A 6,375-nucleotide genomic window follows, 5' to 3' on the forward strand; every position below is an offset into this window, starting at 1 on the left:
AATAGTTTATTCATAAAAATGATGCTAAAAGGAAGAAAAAATCTGAACTAAACTTAAGTCAAAACATTACCAAGGCGTGAAGGGGACTGCTAAGAACATAAGAACAATATTTGATTCATGGAAGTTGTTTTTTCCCAGATGAAATTATTCAAAGTATCATCCATTTTGCAAATGATCAATTGAATGACATGTCTAAGAACTATACCCGTGACAAACAAGACTGCCCTTATACAAATGTTGATGAAATACTAGCATTTTTTTCATTCTTTACACTTAGGAGTGAAAATGTAACCATCTAAATACTGATGAAATGTGGTTAAATGATGGAACTGCTCCTGATTTTTTTGAAGCTGTAATGTCAGAAAAGAGATTCCATCACCTCGTAAGAGCAATCAGATTTGATGATCAGAAGACTAGAGATAAAAGAAAAGAAACTGACAATTTAGAACAAATTAGGGAGGTATTTGACAGTTTTGTCACTTGCTGTAAGCAACACTACATTCCAGGACAGTATCTGACAATAGATGGTTGAGGCCTTCTGAGGGTGATATGGATTCCGACAATATCTTAGCAACAAATCAGATAAATACGGAATAAAAATGTATGCTGTCTAATACTTGAATTTTTTTTCTCCTGAACACGAAAATATATCCAAGCAAACAATCCCCAGGGTCTTATGCATTAGACAACTCAGCGAGTAGCGTGGTAATGAGACTAATAGAGCCCATAGGCAAGTCAGGATGTAATATAACCATGGACAACTACTACACATCTGTTCCTCTAGCTAATGAGTTGTATACTCATCACAGGACCACAATAGTAGGGATTATAAAAAAATAAGAGGGATATCCTGGAACTATTCAAAGTGATCCAAGACAGACCATGAAAGGAGATATGAATCAGAAATCGAAGAGCTACACTATGATAATGTCACCTTAAGAAAATCAAAACTCATCCTTGATTGAATCAATAAAAGAACTAGAAACCCAACTGGTTAAAGAAAAGCAACTTGAATGGGAAACACAAAATAATTTTTAATAACTATACAAAGAAAAAGAAACCATCATATCCAATCATGAAAGAGAATAAAAGGACTCCGAGAAGCTTTTAAGAAGATAAAAAATACAAGCAAAGCAATTCCCAAACATCTAAACAAAATAAAAGCAGCCAAACCCCAACACCTAACCCAGAGTCATCATTCGTTCTACTATTGACGAAAAAATCTAAAAATCAGCTAAAAAATCAATGTAGAGTGCCAAATAAAAGCCTTCCAAGAACGAATGCAAGACCAAAATAACAGGAAACAACTGTACCCATGCCAGCTACGTACATATAGCACGCACATGCTAAGAAAAGTACTTCATCGGGCAAGATAAGTAGCTCTCTAATGATTAATAAACCAGGTTAAAACAAAAGATCTAATTACTTTAGTGTGTCACTACAGGTTGCAAAAACTAAAGCTGTACCCACAAAAGAGAAAGAATGTAGCTTTCGAGCTCCAAAACAAGTCATGAGCACCAAGAAGCCACTTAACAGGAAACCTCCCATGTTTGCAAAAAAAGGAGCTGAGGATGAAAGCATAAAAGCTTTTTATAACAGAAACATTGATTTTTACCTCCATCACCTTACTACAAGTTATAAAGCACCTTGAGACCTCCAATTCGATCTCCTCAGCTGCACTTTCACCTATATCTCACAGCCCTCATTCAGTAACTACATTTACTTTAATAATTAACAACCAAATACCATTTCAATCGCTAAAAATCTCTGCCAATCACACAACATCTACTACAAACACTACAGAAATACGCATTCACATGGCAACAGAAGAGAAAGTAAATTCTACCAATCTGCATTTTTTATGAATTTCCACACAGTCCAGGACCCGCACATAACCATATTGCACCAAAATATATGCGGATTGGCAACAAAAAAAAAAAAAAAAAAAACATGGAGCATCTGAGATGGATCCAGATGACTTATTTACTAAAGTTCTTAAATACTTCCATGTCACGTTTATCAGAATGTGCATCATTAAACCGCCTTTCATTTCAACCACCTTCTTAGTGGCACATTACCTAACACACTAGTACTGACGAGCATGGTTTACAGCAAAAGGATTTAGAAAGCACAAAAAATAACTGGCTACACACTAGTCTCAGATTGTAGTGGAAAAGCTTACAAGCTGGGAGGAGTGGCAATTTACTGCGAAGACATGGCAAACACAGTTGAAGCAATTGACATCTCCAGCTATAATCGAGAGCTCCTATGTGAAGCGGCAATGGTGGTTGTTAAAGCAAGAAAAAAAATTAACCTGCTTAAAACCTGCTTTTGAAGTTTTGTTAGGTATTCATTAATATAGACAGTCTAAACAAAACCGATATGAAAAATACTATACTAGAAGCTGAACTCGCCACATACAACATTGCCAGGCTGCCTCTACCAGTATATAATAATGCATCACACTGACACATCCATTGACTATGCTTGCCGCAGTAAACCGGAAGAACATATAAATGTCACTATTATTCAATCTGAATTATCAGACCATACAGCCCAACTCTCAACACTTAATAGCCCATTTATAGCCAACATACTGCACTGCAACACACTGTCATCTATGAAAAGAAGTTTGAATAATCAATATCTAAACCAAAAAAAGCGTTCCTCTCAAACCAAAACTGGGAAGCTGTTTTACAAGCCAAAACACTACTGAAGAGGACAAACACACCAAGATGCTGACTGACTACAGTCAAAGTGAAGTGGCTTCCCAGTTAAAAGTGTATTTAAGTGTGTATTTTAACAACAAATATTTACTCACTTGTGCAGCAATTTACCTGGAACTACTGTAAGTCCATTTCACCATAAAACTTCAAGAAACCTAAAACTACTCAAGAATCTAATACAATTATAACAATCTCACTGTAACACAAGAACTAATCTGTAATCAAATCTCAAGCACTTTTTAAAATAAAACAACTTTATCACTAATGAAATTATAAATAACAAGCTTATAAAAACACTAAAAGTCAAAAATTGTATTTACACAATCAAGAATACTTTACTTAAAATCACCGAATAAACTCAAGCCATATGGTGACAACTGAAAACAGTGCTGACTGTGCTGACAACATCACATTCCACACCTGACCTAGTGACAGCAGCTTATTTGTATAACACAGCCGTCAACAATCAACAGACCTGCTTCCCACCTGACCTTGATTTTCTAAACAATCTGCCGCATGAAAAAATTTAACCACGAGGAGGCTGCCAAACCTCGTTATAAAAAACAGTTTTCCATTTTGACATTTAAAAAAACATTAACCACGAGGAGTCTGCCAAACCTCGTTATAAAAAAACAGTTTTCCATTTTTGACATTCAAAAACATTAACTATGAGGAGTCTGTCAAACCTCGTTATAAAAAACAGTTTTCCATCTTGATATTTAAAAAACATTAACCACGAGGAGTCTGTCAAACCTCGTTATTAAAAACAGTTTTCCATTTTGACATTTAAAAAACATTAACCACGAGGAGTCTGTCAAACCTCGTTATAAAAAAAACAGTTTTACATTTAAAACATATATTCATTTTTGAAACAATAAAATGGCCACGGACACAAATGCTCTATATGAAGTAGGAGTTATGGTATTTGCAAAGGTAAGAAGGCTATCCCTACTGGCCGGCCAGTGATAAAAGGGGTTACAAAAAACTGACAGAACTACCAAATACAATGTCACATTCTTTGGAGATGAAAACACTGCAAATGTCAAACAAAATGACATGTGTCTGTATTCAGAATACAAATTAATTCATGGAAAACCAAAAACAGACAATTTTCAAAAACAAAAAATTTAATGAGGCATTGAAAAGAAGCTGAGGGACATTTTTTAAAAAACCCATCTTGTAATAAGTCTCTAAACAGAGAGCAACTCAATAAAACCCTAAAAGGGCTATATTAGTCAAGACTCAATATTAGAAAGTACACTACCAGAGCTAGAAGAAAGCTTAATTGAAAGTGAACTGCAAAATGGGGGAAGACAGTCTAATCATGGCAGCAAAATTGGGGAAAAGCACTGCTTAAAGAAAACGAGGCCCTCAAAGAAGACAATCGAAGGTTAAACTTCTTGCTAAACAATATGGAGGCTAAAATTGAAGATTACAGCCGAGAGGAAGAAACTTATCTCTCAAAAGTAGAAAATTTTCAACAAAAAATTTCTGATATGGATAGGCAACTTGGAAAAGAAAAGCAACTACTTATTGATACACAACAAATCTTTGAAGACCACGATAGACGACAAGCACAAGTTCTAAATGACTATGAACAAAAGATTAAAGAGCTATCTAAAGAAATATTAATTAAAAAAAAAAACGTTTAAAAAACCCAAGAAAATATGTCCCAAGAAAAGGTTCTTGAAGAAGCTAGTACACAAACAGACTCCCCACAATTTTCAGTAGCTGAATCAACCCCATGGTAACAGAGATTGTTCAACTAAAAAATAATCACTATCTTCTAGAGCAAAAACTTAACCGTTTAAAACCTAGATAGTCAAAACCGTGCAGAAAATCTAACAAATCAAAAAGAAAAGGGAAGCTGTAAACCAATCTCATAACTCTTTAAAAAAACAAAAGATTAATGGGGAATTCCAAAAAATAAATGTAGTATCTCTTTACAAGTACAAAAAATTAAAGAGCAAACAACCTACCCCAAAGAACCTTACAACAACCCAGTCCTAACCATATCAGATAAACAGCGACCAATTCCCACATGCATACCAAGGGACAAAGGAGACTTTGAAGTGATCGAAGTGGAAGCCATGTTTCACAGAGAAAATATTTGTACAATGCCGGAGTCTAAAGATTACAAAAAACCAGCTCAGAAATCTAATAAGTCACCACCTTGTACAGCTAAACTTAAAGCACCCAATGAAAACATACCAGGACTTTTTCGACAAAGTATATTGAGCACTATAAGGCAACACAAGAACTTACCACTACTAACGAAAAGTCTCTATCACCCCATCTGACGACAGTAACTGAAAATACAAGCCAAAAAAAACAACCACCATTTTTTAGACCAAACCCAACAGAAAAAGATCAAATTCAAAAACAGGTATATTATAAACTCAAATCTAAAACAAACCTAAGTAAACCTAAAAATACTACACCAAAACATCCGTGGACTAGACAAAAAATTAGACAGACTTAATCACCTTCTTAATGACATTTGACCCCAATATACTAGTGCTTACTGAACATGGCCTGAAAAAAATAGAAATAGAGAATACAAAAATTGAAGGGTACTTTCTCATAGCAGAATACTGCAGAGAAAAATCATAAGCTTGGTGGTGTTGCCATATATGCCAAAGAAACCCTCAAAAACTGCACAACAGCAACTGAACATATCCCACCTCTGCCAAGAATTTAACTGTGAAGCAGCCATGGCAGTAATTGAATCCATGGGTAAATACATACACATTCTTGGGGTATATCGATCTCCCAAAGAGAATGTACGAGCCGGTGTAAATGCCTTATCCAACATCTTAGAATATACTCAAGCACACAGTAAATCAATCATGCTTGCTGGAGACATAAAACATCGACAGGATGAAAAACAACCCTAGACAACACTATTCTAGAAGATGAACTACACACCCATAACATCCGCCACTTCCTGCAACACGTATCACACATAGCAACTGCCACCTCAATTGACTTCATATGCACAAACATAATCGAGGACAACATTGGCACAGCCATACTTGAAACTGGACTTTCTGACCATACTGCTCAAATTATAAAACTATATGACTGGAGAGTAAACATCCCTCCACAGATCATTCTCAAGAGAAACTTTTTGTTATTCTAATACAGACCAGATAAAATCTCTCCTAATGAATAAAAACTGGAATGCTGTCTATATGGCCCCGATGCAGAGCAAGCATACAACATCTTTCATAGAGAACTCTCCAAGCAACGCTAGACATTGCCTGTCCTACTAAAAAATGTAGTCAAAAACACAAAAGGAAACATGTGTATTATGACAACGAGGCCAAAGACCTTAAAAATGACTTTCTAAAAGCCCTGCCACAAAAAATTGAGACCACAGGAAATACCCAAGACAAAGAAGATATGGTGGTAAAAAAGAAAAATTATGATAAAAAACTTAGAGAAATAAGAATAAAAATGCTAATGCTGACTTCATCAACTCAGCTGACAACAAAAGTAAAGCTCTTTTGGGAATGTCATAAACAATGAAAGAAGAGGAAAAACATCAACTACAGCCAAAACTTATGTCTCTCAGTGAATGGGAAACATGTGGACAACCCCACACAAACTGCAGACCACTTTAACACCTTCTTCACAGAAAGTAGCA

The sequence above is a fragment of the Homalodisca vitripennis genome, chromosome 3, assembly GCF_021130785.1.
Source record: "Homalodisca vitripennis isolate AUS2020 chromosome 3, UT_GWSS_2.1, whole genome shotgun sequence".
Classification (NCBI taxonomy): domain Eukaryota; kingdom Metazoa; phylum Arthropoda; class Insecta; order Hemiptera; family Cicadellidae; genus Homalodisca; species Homalodisca vitripennis.